Source organism: Pituophis catenifer, unplaced genomic scaffold, assembly GCF_029215685.1.
Source record: "Pituophis catenifer annectens isolate HBS135680 unplaced genomic scaffold, rPitCat1.0.hap2 SCAF_1, whole genome shotgun sequence".
In the NCBI taxonomy this organism is placed as follows: Eukaryota; Metazoa; Chordata; class Lepidosauria; order Squamata; family Colubridae; genus Pituophis; species Pituophis catenifer.
This window is the reverse complement of record NW_027256881.1, coordinates 136,282,360-136,308,042: the sequence shown is the minus strand read 5'-3', so window position 1 is coordinate 136,308,042 and position 25,683 is coordinate 136,282,360. Positions and strand designations below refer to the sequence as shown.

The window sequence follows — 25,683 nt, the reverse complement described above, 5'->3', positions numbered from 1 at the left end:
ATTCTGGAAATATACATCATTATAGGATGCCAGAACACTGCACCCTTCATGAACTGATCCTAAATTTATACAGAATTTTGTCCATTAGTATCAAGCTCTCCAAGCATGCAATTAATCTATTAGCTAAATTCTAAATTCTAAACACAATCTGCAAAGTTAATCAACATTTCAGTTCATTTCCTTGAAATCAATGATCAGATCTTAAACAATTATACAGATTGGCCAATATTTGCCCTCTTCTATTCATTTTGATCCATTACATTATAATCTTATTTCTCCTAAATTTAAATAACAACAACAATAATAATTCATTTTTATTTAATATTACTGCATAAGTAAGCTTAACTTTATACTCATAGGAAACACAAAAATATGATGCTTCACTAACTGTACTATATTAAAAGAACTTTAGTTTGTGTTATATATTACAGTTTAGCACATTACCTATATATAAAGTTAATGTGCATAATTTTACAAATGCTGTTATCAAGAAATGATTAGAATATTACAGTCTAACCATATTTCCTGGGACTGAAGACTGATTTTAGTTGAATGTTACCAAATAATACTATATGGTCTTATTCATAGGACTTTCCCTGCCATTCAACAAACAAATATGATTTCAAAAGACATAGAAAGCTAGAGAGAGGGGAGTTTGAAAATTCTTAATGTAGCCTATTGTCTTTAAAGAAAATGGAAGATGGTGTTGCATCACCAGAAAGATTCCCTTGTTTATGGAACTGGAGTTTAATAGCACTAGCAATAGCCCTTAGACTTATATTTTTTTTGAGCCAAACCTAAATGTTCATGGTGGTCCAGAGACCAACTTATCCTTTTTCTGAGGAAAGATGTCGCCAAAAGAAACATATGCATGCGGTGACAGATAATACCCTATGTGGTAGGAACAAGGAAATCACATCATATCCTGCTTTTCTTGATTACAGGTTCAGGGAGCTTCCATTTTCATTACTTCTAGTTCCAGCATAAGTACTCCAAAAAAAAAAAAGGGAGGGGGGACAATAAAAATCCTTACTATCATTTGGATGGAATCTAGCCTGCATTCAGTCACAGCTGATCAGTAAAAAGAAATATGGTATTTCATTTTGTTTATGGTCCTATTAATATAATCTGGCCCTCCTTATATTCATGCATGCCAGCTCTACTTCTGATTGTCACTAATTGTCACAATTAGTGCAGTAGTCTGGAGGTTTCTAAGAACACTCAGATGAATATGTTTATAATTTGCCTCATAACTGACAATTTCAACCAATTGGAAACCCTAAGCATGTTAAGCTGAACAGGATTCAAATCTGCATTTTTTTTGCAGAATGAACCAAAATCAAAAGGCTGTAGAAGATGGACATAATCAGTATATCACCAGTGCTTTCCTCACTTTGAATTCCCATTATTCATCTGAATGCATGAATAGGACTTTTATAATACCCTAGAAGTAGTTCCAAGGCAACCACCCAAGGGAGAAATGTCTTTTCAACATAGGTGCTCATTTTCCATCCAGTGTTGCAAAACTGTGTGACATGTTGCAACTTTGCTTTAAAAGTCAACTTTTGCAAAACACATATTGAGTAATCTGAGTATATCTTTATCCTTCTGTGTACACAGTGGCCTTGCCAGTCTGGTTCATATTAAAAGAAGAAGAATTTGCCCTTGGACAAAAGTTTTGAATGAGACATAAGACAAGGAGAAAAGAAATATTTTAGGTGTTCACAGAGGCATAATATCCTAAAGTTAGGGATCAAGCAATTGTGTAACAGGGAGGGAGGGAGGGAGGGAGGGAGGGAGGAAGGAAGGAAGGAAGGAAGGAAGGAAGGAAGGAAGGAAGGAAGGAAGGAAGGAAGGAAGGAAGGAAGGAAAAATCATCTGATTTTTTAAAATACAGCAGAGATCAAAGACTGCTTCTAACTAACAATTTGTGGTTGCAAGGTAAACACAATTGACACTTTATAAAAATATATTCAAATCCTAAAAGTAATTCTGTTATCAGGTTGCTAGATGCAGACAACTGATAACCACAGCATCAGAAATGACACGAATACAATATGGGAATGACTTACAGGACAAATTATTTAGACAGAACCAGTGGTAGGATTCAGCCAGTTCACACCTATTCAGGAGAACCAGTTGTTAACTTTCTAAGCAGTTTGGAGAACTGGTTGTTGGAAGAATAAAAAATCTTATTTTGTTTTTTTTCCACTTTACAGGGCTAATCCTGTTAGGAAGGCAGGAAGGAAACATTCTGGTGTTGTTTCTAGCCTAATCTTTATTGCCCTGCTTACAGAAACTACCTCTCTGGTTAACCCTTATTGTAACTGCTAAGGCAAAGCGCCCATCGACCTGAGTGACGTTGAGTTGGCCACGCCCACCCGATCACATGACCACCAAGCCACACCTACCCAGCTGGTCATTAGGGCAGAGAACCGGTTGTTAAATTATTTGAATCCCACTACTGGACAGAACTATATCTCCACAGAAATAGTATTCTGTGGTGGAATAACCTAATATAGAATTCCTAAACCTATATGCTGTATTACCTGAAACATAATTACTTTTGAATGTAATCCTGTTTTTTCAGTACAACACAGCAAAAAAAAAAAACATGTCTTTCCTAAGCAGTGACACTAAAATGTATGCAAATTTTTTCTAGATCTTTGTTTTCAATTACAAATTGATACAGACACTAAACAGAATCACTTTGATCAGAAAAAGGAGAAATCAATTCAAATTGATTTGCATTTCCCTATTCTGTACCAAATATTATATTCTGTTGATGTGAGGTCTGGGAATCAAATTTCAAATTACTGTTTTGCCCAATCACTTGATTCAGATGAAAAGGTTCAAAATATTTTTATGTGAATTACATGCATTATAATTACATAAAATAATGTAGGACCCCAATCTCTAATTTTTTCTGGGATTTAAAATAAACTTTCACTGAAACATTAAAATGCAGCCTTGAAATCTGTTTATGCCTTCCATTTTTACATACATCAACTTGTTACCAAGTTTCCCCATAAAAAATGAGAATTTTACTTCACTGAAAATAAATTCCTATAATTACTCAGCCACTTGCTCTTCAGTGTGAAATTATAATAAGTTAACTATCTATAATTGAGGATTTGGTGCCAAGATATATATCCCAGTAGCTCTTCAATGAGTGTGTAAAGCCAAAGCAAAGAAAAGGGTCAGACTAGGACAAGAAAATATATTTAATTAAAATTAACAGCTTAGTATACTGTAAATACCTCCCATGATTTATTCATTCCCTTTTTTTGTCATATTCAAAATTCCCAAAGCAACAACATTGAGAAGGCTCTTTGATTTACACCTGTCTGGAGATTTAATCTCCTTACCTTTCTCTAGCTTGCTCCAAATCTTGTCCCTTCGACCTGTTGACAAGGGAAGTGAAGAGCACTGAAGCTGTAAGTTATTACGGCTGGCACAAATGAATTTTCACTGTGAGCTATTTTAAGCCTGACAAATATACTGCAGCAAGCTTATCAGGATATGCTCAGAATGCTGAAGGAACACAGTCACTCGTGTTTTATATTAAACAAGAAAAAAGACTTTTTTTATATAAAAGAGAAAGACAGCGTGTCAAAACAAATACAAGCAAAAATGACAGCAAGATAAACAAATCATGGTTAGTATAGCTAGAAATGCTATTTTGTATCCTGTGAGTAACAAAGCATAGTTCTTACTTCCAATACTCCTAAGAAGATTCAGCTCTGTGTCCATGGAGAAGACACTGAGCCGTATAGACTGACCAACATTTGCAATCAGGGTCCTAGGTGCTCTCTGAGCTTGGTTGTTTTCTTGCAGAGGTTTCATTATCCAAACTAGGTAACATCACCAGTGCTAGCACAACACTACACTACACTACTACACTGGCACTGATGAGGTTATCTAGTTTGGGTAATGTAACCTCTGCAATAAAACAAGCAAGCTCAGAGAGCACCTAGGACCCCCAATTTCAACCTTGAGCCACATATATTCTCCTTTATTGGCATTTGCAATCACTTTGAAGCCTAATACACCTGGTCCAGAATGTGATCACATGGTCAGTGATGAGGGTCAGATTTTGCACACATCATCCAGAGCTTCACAAGCTGCACTGGTTACCAGTTGGCTTCTGGGAACAATTCAAGGTGCTGGTTATCATTTGTATAGTCGTTCAAAGTTTAGAAGTTGTCTGTTTGAGGAATCACTTATCTCTGTCCATCTGGTATGGTCCAGGAGGGTGGATCCACTCCAAGACCTGTCAATTAAAGAATGTCATCTTGTGGGACTCAGAAAACATGCTTACTTGTTGGAATTCCTTCCCTCTGGAATGATCTCCCCCACAAAGATTTATGTGGCCCCCTCACTTATATATTCCAGGAAACTGAACATCTGTTTTTCCCAGGCCTTGGAGATAAGGTAATTGTGGAGTTCCCTTTTGTCTGTTTAGTTGCCTAGTTGTAAGCCTTCTAGAGCAAGGTTGGGGAACTATGGCCCTTTTATGATCTGTGAAGTTCCACTCCCAGAATTCTTGAGACAGCATGGCTGGCTCAGGAATTCTGAGAGTTGAAGTCCACAAATCATAAAGGGGCCATAGTTCCCCACCTCTGATCTAGAGTCATTGAGGAATCAGGCAGTATATAAATCAAATTTAAAAATACACTGGATAAAATTTAGTCCTGCTTTATACAGGAAACCTAGCTGGTTGACTCTAATTAGTCATTCAATCTCAGCCTTAGGAAGAAGACAATGGCAAGCAACTTCCGAATATAGAGATAGCAGAAGAGAAGACCACAAAAAAAAAAAAAAAAAAAACCTGGAGAAAAATCACAAAATACAACTGGAGCATCACTCAAACAAGATCATCAGTGGCAAAATCACAAGCAGTGAATTACAGAAGGCAGCTTTACTTGGAACAGTTTACATTTTACAATGATACCTTTAACACCATTGAACAACATCTGGTCCTTGAAAGGGACTCGATAGGTGGATAAAAATGTCAAATCAAGTCTAAACATCTGGTTGACTTTGACCAGCCGCCATCATCATCATCATCACCATCACCATCATCATCATCATCATAGCAAATCTGAAAATAAATGCTTTCTTAATGTACTTTTTCAAAAATGTTGCATAATAAATGTCTGCTTTTCAGACAAGGGGCATGATCTCCCCAATGTTTACTTCCTGTATATTGTTGATGTTTTGCAATCATTCTCAGGCTTCTTGGCTAAGATCTTTCAAAATGGTAAAAATAGAAGGTGAACTCTCAAACTCTCAAGAGTACCAAAGCAAGCAAATCAACAAACCAAAGCTTGTACATACACAGAGAGAGAGAGAAATACCCATCCTCCCCAAATTACAGGAACAACTATAGAAATACAAGGACTATAACTATCCAAATTGATTTTATAAAACTGTGATTTATTGTTACAGGCTTGTCTAAAGTGTGTCTAAACTGAGATGGGCTGTTTTGTGGTTCAGTACAATACGTTAAGAAAGCATAGCCACTGTTCCGGGCAAACAATATGGTTTCAAAAGGGAAAAATAAATGGGGGGGGGGAAATTGGCCTGTGGGAGAGAAAGACCAACAAAACCAAATGTCAGAAAGGACAGAAAATGATAGACTGAAAAATTGCAGCTAAATAGCTTCAAATCTTGTTGACACTATGTAAGAAAGAAAGAAACCAGAAAACTGATCAATTTTGAACATATGAAACTCTTGGTTAAAATACGGGGATCATATTTTGCCCTTCAAATCTGGGTCTTTGTAAAGCCTTTTTAGGAAACCAGCCAATTGAAGGTATTAGCACCTTCTCCAGCAACATGGTAGAGTGGATATAGACAACCATGTAATTGGTTGCACACTGCATGATGTGCCACTTTTCCCGCAAGACCATAGCATCAGGTATAAAGCCAATAGCTGTGTCACTCTTCTCTCTTCTCAAAGGTAAATCACAGCAGAACACCACACATAATTGTTACAAAACTGTTTTGTAGTGTATTTCCTACATGCAGGGGTCTGACCAAATGAGTACTTAGAGACTGTCACCACCGCTGGATCGCTTCAAATCAATGGAGAAAACCTAAAGAAGGTGGATACTTTTCAGTATCTGGGAACCCACCTCCAAGGCAATGGTGACATCAATGGCGAGGTGTGAGCAAGGGTGAATGCAGCCTGGATTTTTGGTGAGAACTTACTGGTGTGTTATGTGACAGACGAATGCCAACCCATCTTAAATCTAAGATTTACAAGAAAACCATCCTCCCTGTTGCCCTGAATGGCACTGAATGCTGGGCAGCAACAACAGGGACCGAAAGCCATCTCCATGCCATGGAAATGCGAATGTTCTGTTGGATATCGGGCATCTCCCTTCTTGACCACATCACAAATGACAGCATTTGACAACATTTTGGTGTGGCACCAATTATAGAGAAGATGAGAGAAGGCCGACTCCGCTGGTATGGACATGTCCTGAGAGCACCTTCCACCGTTGCCAAGACTGCCTACCAACTAGAAGTCAATGGCCAGCGACCTCATGGGCGCCCAAAACAGAGATGGCAAGACACCATCAACAAAGATATGCAAGCCATGGGCCGCATCCTGGAGATGCAGGTGACTGTGCAAAGTGGCATTCAATGATGTGAAAAGTGGACACTGCACTTGTGGGAATACGCTAGGAAGAAGAAGAAGAAAGAGTCTGACCAAATCAGACATATTTCTGTGACTGGAGCAATGGATACAATTACAGGGGTTGCTCCTCTGTTGTGGTCCTATTAGACCTCTCAGCGGCTTTTGATACCATCGACCATGGTATCATGCTGCGCCGGTTGGAAGGGTTGGGAGTGGGAGGCACTGTTTTACAGTGGTTCTCCTCCTATCTCTCCGACCGGTCACAGTCCGTGTTGGCTGGGGGGCAGAGGTTGACCTCAAGGCACCTGGTTTGTGGGGTGCCACAAGGGTTGGTCCTCTTGCCCCTTCTGTTCAACATTTATGTGAAGCCGCTGGGCGAGATCATCCGTGGTTTTGGGGTGCAGTAACATCTGTACGCTGATAACACCCAGCTGTACATCTCCACTCCAGACCACCCCAACGATGCCCTTGAAGTGATGTCCCAGTACCTGGAGGCCATCCGGGTCTGGATGGGGAGGAACAGACTCCGACTCAACCCATCCAAGACTGAGTGGCTGTGGTTGCCGGCATCCTGATATAGTCAGCTGGTGCCATCGCTGACTATTGGGGGCGAGACATTGGCCCCCACGGAGAGGGTGCGTAACTTGGGTGTCCTCCTGGATGCACGGCTGTCTTTAGAAGAGTATATGATAGCCGTGGCCAGGGTGGCTTTTTATCAGGTTTGCCTGATATGCCAGTTGCGCCCCTTTCTGGATTGGGACTCCTTATGCACAGTCACTCATGCCCTCGTCACTTCCCACCTGGACTACTGCAACACTCTCTACATGGGACTCCCCTTGAGGAGCACTCGGAGGCTACAACTGGTGCAGAATGCAGCCGCGCGGGTACTTATGGGGGTGACATGGCACTCCCACGTGACACCTCTCCTGCACGAGCTGCATTGGCTTCCAGTGGTCTTCCGGGTGTGCTTCAAAGTATTGGTTCTCATCTTCAAAGCACTCCATGGCTTAGGACCCGGTTATTTATGAGATCACCTTCTGCCACCGATAACCTCCCACCAGCCAATACGCTCCCACAGAGAGGGCCTCCTCAGGGTGCCGTCGGTCAGGCAATGTCGGCTGGCGACCCCCCGGGGAAGAGCCTTCTCTCTGGGGGCACCCACCCTCTGGAATGAGCTACCCCCAGGGATACGACTGATCCCGGACCTCCGGACCTTCCGCCGGGCTCTGAAAACATTTTTATTTCAGCAAGCCAGGCTGGGTTAAAAATCTTTTAATTGGTGAATTTTATGGGTAAGGGGTTTTAAATTGGGGGAAGCCAATATAAATTTAATTTTGTTTTTATAGTATTTTAATATTTATATTGTATGTTTTTTAATTCACCGCCCCGAGTCCTTCGGGAGAGGGGTCAGTATAAAAATATAAATAAATAAATAAATAAATAAATAAATAAATAAATAAATAAATAAATAAATAAATAAATAAATAAATAAATAAATAAATAAATAAATAAATAAATAAATATTGGATAGCACAACCAATGCTTACAAGGGCAAAGGATAACAGAACTGATGCAAAGGAAATGGCAGAGAAAGCAAAGCTATGAAAGACAACATATAGGTACCGTGTTTCTCCAAAAAGAAGGCTGGGTCTTATTTTCTTTTGACCCCTGAAAAATGGCTAGGCCTTCTTTTTGGAGGGTTCTAATTATTGTCTCATCTTGCAGCGGTGGCACTGACAGCCAGAGCCCACTGCTGGCCCACTTCTTCTGCAGCCGCTTGCTGCCACTCGCATGCATCGCCCTGGCCTCTGTTTCACCTTCAGATTGATCCAGAGCTCTGTTATCAACTGCAGATGCCTTCTGGCAGGCATCTGAAGGCAAAACAGAGGCTGGGGTGATGCATGCAAGTAGCGGCAAGCGGCCGCAGAAGAAGGCAAGGCAGGTGTCAGGGTGTGCGAGGCCTGGTAAGTAGGGCAGCTCCACCCCACCATTCCCACCCTACCTTATTTTTTATCTGTGTGCCTTGCCCCACCCCCTGCATCCCGGGGTAGGCGGGATCTTAATTAGGGCTAATTTTGTGGGTGGGGTTTAATTTGATCGCATGTGCTCAAAAATGTGATATGGCTTCTTTTCAAGGTCGGTCGTCCTTTTGGAGAAACAAAGGTCGGTCGTCCTTTTGGAGAAGGAAGAAAGGGAGAAAAAGGTAAATTACTGCTAATTGTAAAATCTATTACTAAGGTCCTAAGTGCAGGGACATTTGATAATTATTTACAGAAAACATACTGTAAAACAAGTATGCATAGGGAAATGAAATGTATGAAACAATGAGACAAACAGAAGTTTTGCCAACAAAAATGAGAAGGGAGAGATGCCCTGGAAAAAAAGTAATGGTTTGAAAATCAGAAAGCTCTTAATAAAGAAGAAAACTAAGACAAAAAGCATGAAGGCAGGCAGAAGGGAGCATTATAAAGTTATCATGACAAAAATGGCAGGTTGTCAGTGACAATCTGGCAAAGCAGAAGTAAAGTTTTTGATATAAATTGTTCTTATAACACCCCAAGTTTGTTATAGTTTGAAAACAGAATAGTAAGTCTTACAAACAGTAAATGTATAATGGTGTTAATTAAGTTGGTAAATGTCACGCCCCTAGAAAATACAATTAGCTTTCCATTATCATGGCGGATACAGAAGTATATTGGGTTCTGGTTGCAAAAAATGTGAAATATTTTTATAATAAGAACAGGGGGAAAAAAAGCAGGGAGCAGAGAGAAAGCCAAGAAAGATTTAAAAAACAACAACAACCCCCATTTGCAACTAAAGTGATGTGAAAATTGGTGGAAAACAGAAAACTCTGGTTGGGAAAAATAAATATATATTTTACAAATTGTAGATTTTTGTACAGACTGGAAGAGAACTCCAGGTTTGGATATGGCCAAGATATATTGAGTGCAACCCTCAGAGGGCCTCCAGAAGTTGTTACCAATGTGTAAATTTTGATGGGACAGAATAATGGAAGAGAACCAACATAGTGTAGAGCTTAAGATGTTGGACTATGAACAAGGAAACCCAGTTTCTAGTTATCTTGGTCAGGGAAGGTAGTTGGTTATGCCTAACTTAAGCCCCTAAGCGGCGGCAGACACTGTGACAAACCAGAACTCACTGGATTTATAGTTTCTCTGTGAGAAATAGATGAACGCAGTGCGAAAATAAGTGGACTTTGCAGCTAAGTGGGAAAAACTCTGAGAAGATCCACAACAGCAAAAAAATGGAACCGAAAGGGAAATTACTAAGCACATGAGTGGGAGTAGTCACATTAATATTAATTAATTAAATTAATAGTAATTCAACTGAAATGTAAATGGAATCACATTTAGTTTTTCTCTAGTCCTAGCATTATGAGGATTACAGCTGCAGCAGGTCCTTCGCTGAAAAATGTTGCATATCCCTGTTATAAGAGTAACAAGAAACTTGTACATTGCATAAAAAGTAGTTCAAGGGTAAACATAACACTGAGGCTGCTTATATCCCAAAAGACAGAAAAATATCAATGACAAAGAAGAGAGGGTGTCAAATTTCTTTGCATCTCTAACAACGAGAAGGACACATTAAAAATAAAAGCAGGGGTGAAATCCAGCAGGTTCTGACAGGTTCTGGAGAACTGGCAGTGGAAATTTTGAGTAGTTTGGAGAACCAGCAAATGCCACTTCTGGCTGGCCCCAGAGTGGGGTGGGAATGGAGATTTTGCAATATCCTTCCCCCAGGAGTGGGGTGGGAATGGAGATTTTGCAGTATCCTTCCCCTGCCATGCCCACCAAGCCACACCCACCAAGCCATGCCACGCCTACCAAGCCACACCCACAGAACTTGTAGTAAAAAAAATTGAAACCCACCACTGGTAGGTAGGTAGGTATGTATATAGCATGTGCATATGTGTGTTATGTATGTATATGGGTAGATATATACTTTCTTTTGAGAGCAGGCAACAGGATGTCATTTTTAGTGTGGGCCAGTAAAAAAAGTGACAATAAAGGTTATCTTACCTTATCTTATCCTGGTTATTTATGGTGTCCTAAGTTCTGCTGTTGTATGAATCCATGGTGTTAGATCTGTGCCTAGTGCTTGTTTACATAACATGGCCACGATAGCCTTCTGCCTCTGAAGCCAGACCTAGCTGGAAACTATAATCAGTTGTCTTGCTCAGCACAAGGCATCCTCAGAAATGTCAGAAAGGCAAAGCAAGAATACCTATGGAGGCAGGCAATGGCCTTGGATCATAACTGGATTACAGACTCTAGCCTTATCCTCCTCTTCCTCTTCCCCATTCAGCTTTATGATGTGTCCCTATTGGTGGCAAGGAATTGGACATCAGTTATATAATTAGAATTATAATTCTCATTATAAAGAATTATATATATCACCTCCAACTCCAAAGCAAAGAGCTGCATCATCTCTCTCTCTCTCTCTCTGCTTCTAGGTGCATTTTCCATGTTGCTGTGGCATTGCCCTTTGGCCTTGCACACGATCCCCATATTAAGGCCAACCATAAAACCAATGCACTATAAATGCTGTGGAAAGTGCAACTGTGAATCACAAATGAAAGGAAGCACCTGAAGCAGTACTCTGGTAGCAAGAAGTAGAAAATGCAGAAGTCTGTTATCAATCTAGAAAGCCATAGTAACTATCTAGAGCAGTGTTTCTCAACCTTGAAGAGGTTGAAGTCCACCCATCTTCAAGCTACCAAGGTTGAGAAACACTGATCTAGAGATATTAATTCTAAAGAAGGACTTGAGCAGAATTCCTGGCCACCGCTCTGTTATTTGTTAGCATGACTGCTTTTGAAGCAATGAGATCAAGCAAAGCACTGCTAGCATCCCATCCACGAATGCTGCGCAGCTCATCAAAAGTGAGGCCCATCACCTGGCTTTTCCTGGACCTCCTTCTCCCTTTTATACTAGAAATGCATCATCTTCATTCAGAATAGGGTTCAGCTCTGCAGTTGTGGGCCTGTTTTCACATTTCACATACAAATTACTCAAAAAGCCCATGTTCCACCTTTCTGCATCCTAGTCACCTCCACGTTATATCACCTAATTTAGTGAACCAGGATTTTGATTCCATCCATAGGTCGAAAGGAAGGGAGGATTAAAGGAGCTCAGGATAGCAATATTGAATGCTACATGGTTTAAACAAGAAAGGAAGGGAGGGAGGGAGGAAGGGTGGGTTGTGGAAGTGGCCTAGGAGAGAACATTAATTTGAACACTGTCTTGTCAGTAAAAATAACAGCATCACTGATGAGGCAACATTGTTTGGGTAGCTATTACACTTCCACCTTGCAGAAAAACAACACTGGCTTTGGGATACAGATAATAATCCACCCTTTTCACATAAACATTAAATCTGTACCCCCTATTTAGAAGAATCTAAAGCCAATAAATAAAACAAAATAAGGAGTTATTAGGAGTTCTCTGTCTCTTCACCATAAATGACAGTACTGAGCCACAAGTATATTCTAGAAGTTATTCTTACTTCTACCCAAGCAGTGGATGCGGTTCTATGATCTAAAAGGGAGCTCTCAGAGGCTTCTTTCATCTGGCCTGGCCATTTGATGTTCAGCAACTTAATTAAGCAATTATGTGGTCCCAACACAATTCACTTTGGTTTGGGTCACTGCAACCCCTGGCCATTATTGTTGGTAGAACATCTTGTGCGGGATGAGTGATTTACCATGCTAACACGCTAATTATTCCTCCCTTTTATACATCTGCTGAGAGAACCGAGTTAAATCATCTCTATACTAAATGATTACATTAACAGCTGATGTGGGCAGGCAACTTTGTACTCACACAAAAGAGGGACTGACCTCTTGGAAAAAGTAGGAGGCAGAACATACATTAAATACAGCTGACTTGGCTTTTATTCCTGGTTTATTGAGAAGATTTGGCCCAAAGAGTGTCAGGCATAGCTGAATTTTAGACTCTGGCAAACTTTATACTATCTCTGGAAAAGATGCACCATGCAATACTTCCTTTTTAGCTCTCCCCTTTCTTGTTTGTTTTGATTAGTATTTTATATCAAGTGGCACAGAAAAGTTTACCTTGGTCATGTGGCAGCAATATGAGAATTTTGCTGCCCAACATTTGATTAATATTAGGACTTCTTTAGCAATAGAATAATTTTGCTAAGGACAAACAGACAGCTGTCGGCTCGATAGCACTGATGCAGATCTTGAAAGTTTCCACCCGCTCTCCCACACAATCAGGTTAGATAGGTAGTTGCAATCAGTATGCGGGCTGCAACAAAGGTGCAAAATTGTGAGTATTATTAAAATCTCTTGCCCAGCACTGGCTGCAGGCACTATCATCTGAGTAATTACAGAACTCATCTGCCTCTGCATGGATCCTGCACTGGACACTAAAACATAGTTTATTCTCCTGGTGTTGAACTGAGGGGCATTTGAATGTTTAACCAAAGGAGCAGTAGTGAAATTCAAATTTTTTTACTACCGGTTCTGTGGGTGTGGCTTCGTGGGTGTGGTGTGGCTTCGTGGGCATGGCAGAGGAAGAATACTGCAAAATCCCCATTCCCTCCCCACTCCTGTAGGAAGAATATTGCAAAATCTCCATTCCCACCCCACTCTGGGACCAGCCAGAGGTGGTATTTGCCGGTTCTCCAAACTACTCAAAATTTCCGCTACCGGTTCTCCAGAACCTGTCAGACCCTGCTGGATTTCTCCCTGCAAAGGAGGGAGATCTATCGAGATGTGCTGCTAGGATTGAGAGAATAGCCTTGATCTTCCTAATTTCTAGGTTTTTTTTTTTCCTCTCCTCCTCAGTCCTGACTTTCCAAGAGAACACTTAGGAGCAGAAAGAGAGCACCAGTCAGGCACTCACTTGAACTCTTAAAATAAAAATTTGAAACATTAAATCTGAAGTCTGTCCACCTGAAACAGTTCAAAATATGAGCTAATGGAGCCACTGATCTTTTCCTTCACTCTCAATAGTGCAATCTCTTTGACTGCCCAGTCTTATATTATGTTCACGTGGACTAAGAGTTTCTGTTGTTTTATTTAGAAGGTGGGATCTTGTGGGAAGGCAGCTGAGACCACATAGGATATTAGATTCTTTTTGGGATTCAGCACACAATTCTTACTATCCAGTGGTGAAATCCAATTTTTTTTACTACCGGTTCTGTGGGTGTGGCTTAGTGGGCATGTTGTGGCTTGGTGGGCATGGCAGGGGAAGGATACTGCAAAATCTCCATTCCCACCCAACTCCAGGGGAAGGATATTGCAAAATCTCCATTCCTACCCCACTCTGGGGCCATCCAGAGGTGGTATTTGCCGGTTCGCCAAACTGCTCAAAATTTCCGCTACTGGTTCTCCAGAACCTGCTGGATTTCATCCCTGTTACTATCTATTGGAATTGACCGGAGGCTGGATCTTTCCAGTTCTGGGTATTTGCATCCTAAAGGAACCAGTAGTCGGTCTTGATAGGAAGTATAACCAATGTACTATAGAAAGTGTGTACTTTCTGTGGATTTTCTTTCCATACAAGTTGCTCCCTGTCTGAAAATGATGATGTTCTTGGGGGTGGTGAATTTGGCTATGCATTTGATTCAATTGCACACATGGCCAGCTGTTTAGACTAGTAAAAAGTTGGTTGACCTCTGTGAGAATGGGCCATTGGGCTAGATGGGCCAGGGATAATGTCCTTATATTTTTTTTATCTGGTGGCACAGTGGCTAGCATACAGTATTGCAGGCTAACTCTTCCCAGCTCAGAGGTGGTATTCAGCAGGTTCTGACCAGTTCTGGAGAACCGGTAGCGGAAATTTTGAGTAGTTTGGAGAACCAGTAGTAAAAATTCTGACTGGCCTCACCCCCATCTATTCTCTGCCTCCCAAGTCCCAGCTGATTGGGAGGAAGGAATAGAGATTTTATAGTATCCTTCTCCTGTCACATCCACCAAGCCACACCCACAGAACCGGTAGTAAAAAATTTTGAAACCCACCACTGGACCAGGTCAAGGTTGACTCAGCCTTCCATCCTTCTGAGGTCCGTAAAATGAGAAGCCAGATTGTTGGGGACCATAGGCCGACTCTGTAAACCACTTAGAGACGGCTGTTAAAGCACTGTGAAGTGGTATATAAGTCTAAGTGCTAGTGCTATCTAGCCACCAAGAAAGAATATCAGAATCTGTGAGGCGTGGAAAGCTAGTGATCAAAAGGGATCTCTGATGTAGCTACATTCAACCAAATTCAGCTACTTCTTCTGCAACATTCACTGTTTGCAATTCAAGACTGCAACAGGGAGAAGACAATGGTAAGCCTGATTAGATCAATGATCAGATCTATCCCTCTACCTTGAAGTAATTTTTGGATAGAGTAGGTCCAGATTTTTAGCGTAGCCATACAAGTTTGCTCTCGCTCCTGCAACCACTATGCAAATTTCATCGAAGGCAAATGTTCCATACCGCTAGGATATTTTTCTTCCAACTCTCCATAGGAAATGTCTAAATCGGAATCTAGAGTAACATCCTTCTGTCGCTGTATTAATGTTGACAGGTTTGAATTCACTGTACTGGTTCTAGCTAATAATGAATCTGTTGGTTGGTTGGTTGGTTGGTTAGTTAGTTACTGCAAGCAGGTGAAATTGGCTTACAAAAAAAGGGCCAAAGGCCAGCTGAAGTAAATTATGACGCAGTACAGCTAGGTTCTATGAACTCTGACTCACACTAAACAATGTGCCGGTCTGGGTTTTGAATAAATGCAGTGCTATTGATCAGACACTCTTTCACCGGTAAGTGTTTCAGGTTATGGGAAAAGATTAAGTTACTTATCACATGTAAAAATAAACACTGGGAAGCTTACCTGCCTTTGAACCGTATGATAACTTATCTTAATTGGGAGCACTCTGAAACTTGGTTTTCCATTTACATGCCTCATTCTGCAGCTTTCATGGCATTTTAACATTCCTGAAAAGATTGCCTTTCTTTGTTTACTTCAGGGAAGAGTGACAGGTGGATAAAACAAGAGATGAAAGCAGAACAACTCTTGAAAACCTTTTCTTTAGTTCGACACCTGGGTAAAATCAAGTAACAGCCACAATAGACATATCCAAGGAGAACATCTTTCTGGAGATGGTCTGATGGTCTGCTATCTGTTCGATATTTTCCAACGAGATGGAAACTCAAGGAGAATCCCCTGTTTTAAAATATGGTATGTAATCCAGAGTTTATTATTTGGTGTGGTTTATTCAACCTACCATAATTAAGCATGCAATGGCATGGTTAATGCAAAAGCTGTACCTGAATCCAGTAACATTCACTCCAAGTAAGTGGATGCAGAATTGCCCTCTTGAAAATATTTTTTCCAAAAATCCCGTGACCTTCATGATAATGATTCTGGGAATGATTTTACTAGTGTATTCATCACTATGCAGAGTCTAATGCATATAAACAGAAGAATAAAAACAAAAAAACCAGAAAATAGAATAGAAGTAGAGACAGGGTTGTGATAAAGGAGGAATGGGATATAAAATAGGAGAAACTGGTAGATTATCAAAGGATAGTCAAAATGCTTTCTGGTACTTTCAGATCAGTCCATTGTTTAAGTGGGGTCTTGTCTCTTTACAAAGCATTTTTGAAAGGTTGCTGCACTCGAAGTGTCACAAAAGTAAAGGAATCCTTCCAGCTTTTTGTGCAGCCCTGCAAAGTATGCCAATGCAAACAGAATTAAAATTGAAATTAAAATCAGAGTTAAAGTATACAGCCCTTCATTTAAACACTGTTAAAAGTCAGCAGTATATACATACATACCAGTACATACGTGTGCATGTGTGTGAGTGCGTGCATGACAGCAACGCTTTTAGAGCAATAGCTCTTCTGAAAGAGAATGGATTTCAAAAGGGATAATGATTATTTCTCCTTTTCAAAAAAGAGGAAAGCAAGGTGAGTAGAACAGATTTATTTGCCTTCTATCCTTCCTCCCAGTAGCTTGGAGAGCTCATAATCTTACAACAACAGCTTGGTTGCTTTAGAGTTAAAGCACACTTAACCATGACTGAGCATTACACTAAGCTATGTCTGAACCCAAGTGGCTTACATTTGGCTTACTGGGTTCCGTGAAGTCAGCCACCTATGGTATGTAACCCAGAGTTTATTATTTGGTGTGGTTTATTCAACCTACCATAATTAAGCATGCAGTGGTATGGTGTGCAAAAGCTGTACCTGAATCCAGTAACATTCACTCCAAGTAAGTGAATGCAGAATTGCCCACTTGAAAATATTTTTCCAAAAATCCTGTGACCTTCATAATGAGGAACTGAGCCCAGACTTCCCATCTTCAAATCCTTCAAATTAACACAGCATTGATTCTGTTAACTATCAATTCCGTGTCTCTGTGTGTGTGTCTGTGTATCTGTATCATAACATACATACATATGCACACTCACAAAACATGACCATACAAAACTGTTCTATGTATCTTAGCAAGTTGATTTCCTGGACAGCTAACAAAGCCACATAGATTTTAGAATACAAGTGCATGGTGTGCCAAGCTTTGCTCTGCTCTCTTTTTTTACTTATCAAATGTGTTGCTAAATCATTCTGATTCTGCACATTTTTCCTCCTGTCTGTTTCTTCCTTATCTCGCCACCCTGACCCTTGTGCAAACAGGTTTCTGTGACATAAATATGCATACAGAAATAGCACTCAAACAGTTTTTGTTTTTAGTAATCTGCCGCATGGAATGATAATTCCAAGAATATCATCCTGAGCACAAGGGATGCCAATTCAAGTGGTATCATGCAGAGGTGAGCAAAAAGAACTGTCAGAAGAAAGTGACAAGAGAAATCAAAACGGTCTGGAGTTCGGGGGGAGAGGTTATTACTTTCAGATTGTGTGAGTGACTTGAAAGTCAGATTACACTAAAGGGGCTCTATTCAACAGTATAATAGAAATATTAAGTGAAACCTTAATTCATTCCTACCATCACACAGAATGGAATGGAATGGAATGGAATGGAATGGAATGGAATGGAATGGAATGGAATGGAATAGAATAGAATAGAATAGAATAGAATAGAATAGAATAGAATAGAATAGAATAGAATAGAATAGAATAGAATAGAATAGAATAGAATAGAATAGAATTCTTTATTGGCCAGGTATAATTGGACACACAAGGAATTTGTCTCTGGTGCATAAATTCTCATTGTACATACAAACAACAAAGCGATAGGTCATATATCGTAGATCATAGTTTCAATCATTAATCATAAGATACAACCACATGTGATAAATCATAAGATACCAATAGGAAAAGGTAGTAGGAAATATGAGAAAGATGAGAAAATGAGAAAGATGAGAAGGATAATAGCCTTGGATTGTGGACGGCATTCAGGAAATATCCAGGATTGAAGGCATAATCAAATTTATGCTCAACCAACATCATTCTTCCAGTTTATAGCATGATGATGGTTGCAGAGAAGTTGAGAAAATTCTGATCCAGTAAATTCTTAAGAAGAGTAGAGATACTCACACAATTCCTACATGCATTCCTTTGTAGAGATTGGATTCCAGCTAATGTGATCATATCTGCTGGAGAATAACATCAGTGCAACAGCCACATCCCATCAGCACACATACACACTCACTCTAAAGAACAACTGAGCTACACGGTTCCAGTGGGTGAGATTAGGATTGGGGAAACTCAGACTGAAACCCATCATCAGCCATAGAAGCTCCATACTGAAAATTGGGCAAGACATTATCTCTCATCCTAATTTAATTCACAGGATTGTTCTTGCAGAGGGGAAAAAATGAAGAGGGAAATATGCAAATGCTGTCTTCTGGTAGAAAAACTAAATAATGAATCTAAGTACAGCAATAGTGGGAGATGAAGAAAAGAGCGAATGGTATATTAAATATATCTATACGGTTGCTTCAAGTGTCAAAAAAAGGAAGTGCGATGAAGAGTACAGAAATGGTAGGGGACAACATTGGTGAATCTACTGCTCATTGGAATATTTGATGTATAATTTAATATATCCACTATGCAGATTTAAGATAGAAAGCGATATGCACACACCAGAAAAAGCACTAATATGCTGCCAATTGAAATTTCTTTTGAAGTTTATGGAAAGATTTTTTTTATATATAACCACAAAGAGCTTTCTCTGTCTGGATGCATCTGAAAACCCTAGTTCCATTTAAAACTGCATTAGAGAAAATCCAGGTTTTTTAATTACCTAGAGTCTGGTTCAGAAAATTGGATTGCTTGAATGCTTGGATGCATTGATCAAAATATCATCAAACTTAATAGAAACGTGACTAGAACTATTTCTCTGGAAAAAATGCAAACTGGCTCAGAAATAAAAGATTATTTATAATAAAACCAAAAATGTAGTCAAATTTACGGTAGGGTTGGTGGATTTTTAAGCACTACCATAGACTGCATTTACACATTCAGATAAGTTAAAGCCCCGTGGGATATCAGCAAAACTGAATTACAATATCAAGGAAACCATAAATAATAAAGAACACAGAAATATTTCCCAAATGATTAAAACAGAATTAAAGGGCCCCCACACACTGGTGAATGATTACACAAAACAAAATGATATTGTTAACTATTGTTCATTTCATTTTTCATTTGAAAACAGTGGTATAGATGTTTAGAGATGTTATATTTTATTAATCTACTGAAATGCTATCACGGATTATAACTCTCTTTGCATTTGCTTGTTATGTAGAAACGCTTCCTTTCAAACACTCTTCCCATTCAATGCCCAATTTTCTAACCCTTTATCTAACAGCCCATAAAGTTCTCAGCTTCATTTAACCTTATCTATTTAGATTTTTTAAAAAATTTAAGAACAAATTAATGGGAAGTTAAGACAGCAGATTCAGGCATGAGCAATAATTCTAACATGTTCTGTTCCACATAGAAGACAGAGGCGTTCTTAGAAAACAAAAATCACAGGAAATTGCCATTATTTGCTTTGCATGGAAGTGTGCCCATCTACCCAACAAAAAGTAAACAGAAGTGGCCAAAATTGGGGGGGGGGGAGAGACAGGAGGGAGATATAGGAGCGGAATCTCACTAGTTTCATTTCCTTTCCCAAAACTATGCCAGCCATTTAATGAGAGCGCTCTTAGTGTGCTCCAAATTCCAAAGGTGCCCTCCGGCTCAAAACAACTGTGCACTCCATGCTCTGTGGACAAACAGAACAACCTGATATAGGAAAGTTTTCTGCTATTGCTGAGTGAAGAAGGAACATCTTGTGAAATACCTATCTGGAGGAACTGGTCAGGAAAGATAAGTAAGGCGTCAGTCAAGGTCATCACAATTTAATGAAGAGAAATACTTATGATGGACTTCTTGGTTTTTTGCAAGTAAGAAGTTTCTAATTGTCCCAAATTCCAAAACCACACTACTTTGATTATTTCTTTCCCTCTTTCTTTCATCTCCCTGTTCATATTACCTATTCTTTTTCTTATTTTTCTGTATTGGTCCAAACTTCCTAGTTTCTATAATACATCATTAATTGTACCACAAGTTTCTTCTGATCAGCCAGGATAACTTGACATTATTAATTAATATAACTAAACAGTTTACTTTAGCATACAACTGAATGCTAAAAAACATTTTAAAAAAACATTCACCATCACCTTAACTCCCATATTGTATACATTAAAATAAACACTGTTTGGATAGGGTTGTGGCATTTTTCTTTTACTTTGGTTTTGTTTCTAATCTTAATTTCTAGCTCAGTATATTATGTAATCTGAGTCAGTTGAATTTATTTCAATCAGCAATTATTACAATTATTTGAAATATTATTTCAATCATTCAGTGAAGAATGATTAAGAAAAAAGTGCAAAGTACAGCCTTGAGAGTGGAGCTTCTTGAGACAGCAATATGTGACAGAATGATGGAGGCAGATTATTCGATGTTAGGAAAATATATATTTAGAGGAATGCATACCATAAAAAGAGGGAGAAGCCACAGTTACTAATGAACAAAAGTCAGAGAAATATCAGAGGAAAAACACTTTTTTCAAAAAAAATAATTGTCTTTCCCAAATACCAGAAAGTAACACAACAACAAAAAATGCAAATTGACAAAAAAAGGGGACAAGGGGAGGAACGGAAAGAAACAGGAAGGAAGAAGGATGGGAGAGGAGGATGGGAGGGGGAGGAACAGTGAGGAAGAGTGGGGTAGAGGAAGATTTATAATGCTCCCTGCCAGTTTCCCACAAAGAAATTCAATTGGGAAGCTAGCAGAAAGTTGGAAGTCGCTCCCATTCCCACTGGGTTTTTTTTGCTCACTGGGTTTTTAATGGTCATTCTATTTCTCTGTTCAGGTAAAGAAATCTCTCTCAAACAGTGACCCAATGGGGATGGGTTTTTTAGCTGAAACTAAACACAGAAATATTTGGTATCAATAAAAGAAATATGAGTTTTTTATGCAAAATAAAGTTAAATTGTGGGATTCACTATGATGACAGGCAGCATTTTTTAAACACCAGCTGCAAGAGAAAAGCTATAGTTGTTCTATTAAAAAGGCCACCAACATCACAGTCATGTTTGTCATCTCCCTGAAGGCACCTGGCTGATTCAGTGCAGAATGCTAGATTAGATGGACTGTTCACCTGATTCAGCAGGGCCCTTCTTATCCTGCTAGGTTAGACCTGTGATCCTCATAATAGTTAAAATCTTATCATCCTAATGCAGAGGTGTCAAACTCGCGATGACACGTTGTCATCATGTGACGTACGGCAACTTTTCCCCCCTTTGCTCAGTGTTGGGATTCAAATAACTTAACAACTGGTTTTCTGTCCTAATCACCAGCTGGGTAGGCGTGGCTTGGTGGTCATGTAACTGTGGGGGCATGGCCAACTCAACATCACTCACGTTGATGGGCACTTTGCCTTAGCTGTTACAATGTAATAAGGGTTAAGCAGAGAGGCAGTTTCTGTAAGCAGGGCAATAAAGATTAGGCTAGAAACAACACCAGAATGTTCCCTTCCTGCCTTCCTTACAGGATTAGCCCTGTAAAATGGAAAAAAACAAAATAAGATTTCTTCCAATAACCAGTTCTCCAAACTGCTTAGAAAGTTCACAACCGGTTCTCCGGTTGGTGCGAACTGGCTGACTCCCACCACTGCCTTTGCTATACCAGGGGTGAACATAGCCAGCACATGATGCATCCGGCCCACCGGCTGCAAGTTTGACACCCCTGTCCTAATGGAATCATTTTACTTTTATTTCCAAACTTACCTCTTAAAAAAGTGGGGAGGGCAAAACCCTCAGTCTTCTGCCAGCAGAGGTTGAATTTAACTAAAAAACATCTTTTCCAGCCCTCAACAAGCTATAGTTCAAACTACACTTTAGCTTATGTGTGAAATTAAATCTTTAGATCTCCCTAAAGCTAGTAAGCATGCAGCAATGCTTGTAGTTAAAAACACACACATACATCTTTTTACAAAGCTAGCTTCTGCATTTTGGGGAGGCAGTTTGCCAACAGATGAGATCAGGAATCATGACTAGCTTTTAAACTGAGAAACCAGCTTCCTTTTCTCTTGGTTCAAAATCAAGAAGCCATGAAAGGTTTTTGTCCCCTCTTCTGATCAGTTGTCAACCACTCTTGCTTTATGAAAAGAAACACAAGATTTCTCCAAGTACTGAGGTCCAAACACCACAGTGCCTAAACTGCAATTGTAATACAAATTTATGTCATTGGAGGAAAATTTCTCCTTAACTGCCCAGTTTCTTAACTGCCTTGTGAGTGCGCACTCTAGTACCTTATAGAGCATAAAGAATAATACAAGCAAGATGACCAAATATGTACCCCCCACAAGGGCAGGAAATTAAACATGGGGGATAACACTACTTGGTGGGTGTGGAGGTACAGCACTGCTTGTCCAACCTTTGATAATAGCTCAAAAGGAAAGCAGAATCTCTCAGGGCTTTTATGGATATCCCCCAAGGGAAAATTCTCTTCAGGTTGAATCATTCTTAAAGCAGAATTACCAAAATATCCACAAATGTATGCCAGATGCAGTGAAAGAGGCTTGGGAGGGATGGTGTGACCTCAATTATTCACTTTCTATAGTAAGCTGAAGCAGGATGTTTTGTATGGTGCTTCTTGTTTCTAAAAATCCAGTTGTACTGTTGACAAAATCTAAAGTTTATCGCCCAAAAGATTAAAGTCCTTTAAAAAAAACAATTTTGTTGGCTTTCTGACACAAACAAATCCGATAACCTTCCTTTCTTCTCCTCAGTTCTGTCTCTGCATTCTTCTGTCCCATGAAGGCATTTAATGCCTGCAGCTTTCTCCCTCGATGAAAGTTTTGTAGCCTTTTCCCTCATGCATGTCGACTTTTCATGCAAATTTACATGACGCCTTCGAAAAGAAAGCAAATCCTTTGCAAATCCCACAGAAACAGAATATCCTGGTGCTTAAAGAGAATGCAAATCTTACAGAAAGCAAAACAGATGGGATTATCCCTAGATTGCAGAAGCAGACAGGGCCACGTGCATCTCTCCTACATCCAGAAATCCAAGTGTATTAAACTCAAGGTTATGCTGGCACCTGATTCAGAAAATCTCAGAAAGCCCTCTATCCCTCCATGGCAGAAAGGGGGGAAAAAATCAACAATAGTAAATCACGTTAGAATGTTCTGTGGTGATGATATTCAAAATAAGCCATAATCCTGTGTAAATTCACAGCTGGTTAAAGAATCCATCAAAAAAGATTCATCAACTTTCATTGGTCATTGCAACCCAAAGGATACAAAAGGCAGAATCAGTTCTTTACCCAACCCAGAGACTAAGAAGTGAGAGGAGCTGGTTTGCACAAAGGCACTAAGCTAAAATACATGTTTCTAGTCTGGATCAGAGTGATATGTGCAGCCAGGGAAAGTGGCTGCTGTATAATTCAGGATGTTGTGAGAACTAAGACAATTATGCCATGGTCAACATATTGTGGGAACACTGCCTACATGTGGTCCAAATAGTGTATGAAAAACTTAGGTGCACATTTGAGTTTCTGCGTTTAGATCAAATTATAATGATCCAATTTCCTCTTTTGTGCGTACTTTGATAATAGTTTTGAATGTTAGTTATGGAAAAAATGTACACTGCAAATAGGCATAGAGGTGGATTTTTTTAAAAAAATGCAGAAAACAATACTTTGATGAATCAATTCATCAATTCATCTAATTTAATTAAATGATCCAATTTGATTCAGACAATAAAAAGCATACCGTGTGTGGAGAAGACCAATCTTCTGAATCAGAGAATTTAACCAACTTAACCTAATTCAGCTTTCCCAGTTAGGGTATCAAATCAAATTGATTTCCTGACTTATAGTGACAATGAATCAGATTGGACCTAATACATAGAAGAAACTCCACTCAAGACCAACGCTGAATACATGAAGCTATTCTAGTGTTTGCCAGCAAAGCCTCACATTTTGACCACCCTCATTTTATAAGTATTTTCAACTTCTTTTACTTTCAGTCATTATTTTAGAAAGCAATATACTAAGGCTCTTCTTTCTCGTTGATGGATATATTTTCCCTTTTACCACAAAAAGAATCTTCCTATTATATTGGAGCTGTCAAAATCTATGTGAAGCAGTCTCAAGTTATATAATGAAAAAACCTTTCCTCAGCAACGGTAGTTCGAGATGTTTTTTCCAGCTGTGACAAGCTTATGTTCTGCTGAAATATTACATAATCATGTTTGATTATAGGCACAGTGCAATTTGGTTGTTGCTGGGATGCTGTTTGTTTTGCTTTTAATCGTCTCTTAGGCCAGACAACCAGCTCACATGGCATTAATGCCATTCAAGGAATAGTGTTCTATTCTCAGAGTTCTCAAAGCAGCTCTTATTAATGCTTGCCTTCACAAAAAAAATGTAAATTACAGCAGAAAGCTGCATTTTACATTTATTGAGTGATGGCAAATTCAGTACATCTGATCCTACTCAAAATTCCAAGTGATGCTTTGCAAAGCCTGTTGTACAGAAACAGCTCTTTCTATTCTACTTCTATTTCCTTCCATTTGACTAATATTACACAACATGGTTTCTCCCCCCCCCCAGGGAAATTTTTTTTTAGATTGTTTTACTTTGCCTCCCCCTTGACTTCTCCCCAATTTGCCCCTCTTTGAGATATGGTGAAGTAGAACAGAATGGTAAAATACTTGAGAATAACAAGGAATAATTGCTTGCTTGACTGGTTGATTAATAACATACTCACCCCATTTATTTACAGGAGTAAATGTGGCAAATAAGTCATTCCTATGTTATTGTTCTGTCCATTGCATTCCACTTGATTTTAGTTACATAACCCATAAATACTGTATTTTGGGTTATGTAACACCTCAAGTTGTCTAATTCAGTATATTAAACTTTTGGTTGGGAAGCATAGTTTTAGTTTACAAACAAGATTTGTAACTGTTTTTGTACAGTTCAGAGCCATTACTTAGAATCATAGAGTGAGAAGTAAGATTGAGATCATCTAGTTCACCTTCCTCCCTGCACGGCCATCTTTCCTTTAAGATCTCAAATGAAGGAGAGCTGAGGGATGTCATGCTTTAAAGTATGCTAATTAATCAATGTTTTGAATGTTCTTGCTCAGCTTTAACTCCCTACGAAACAAATGTAGGTTTGAACCTGAACATGTATAATTATATCTGGAAAGTACAGATCAATTTTCAGTCTAATATTCTCAGTGGTGGATTAAGGCTCACTGGTGCCCTGAGCATTGACAAATTTTGGTGCCCCCCTCCTTTGTACATACTGTACAAACTTCATTGGTTGTTTTTTTTCTCAACTTTGTGGTGCCCCCTTTGGGCCTGGTTCCCTAAGCACCTGCTTAATCTGCTTAATGGTTAATACACCACTGAATGTTCTGAATCACAAGATAGTTATTGCATAGTGTGGTTTGCTATGTCTTAAAAATCAGACAGGGACTTGAAATGGTTTGAATCCTGATTTATTGAATAAGCCATAATGGTTGCCTTCA

General features: G+C 39.4%; 1 long non-coding RNA gene across 3 annotated transcripts in view; it reads right to left on the bottom strand.

Moving 5' to 3' along the window:
• Positions 1–3,446, bottom strand: part of LOC139325594 (uncharacterized) — a 78,839-nt gene extending 75,393 nt beyond the window's left edge. For 2 of the 3 annotated variants that reach the window (XR_011601103.1, XR_011601107.1), the window contains exon 1: positions 3,369–3,442. This is a non-coding gene — a long non-coding RNA (uncharacterized lncRNA). Of the gene's footprint in view, positions 1–3,368 lie in introns of all 3 variants that reach the window. The other variant, XR_011601104.1, reaches the window with a different exon arrangement.
• Between the last annotated feature and the right edge of the window lie 22,237 nt (positions 3,447–25,683).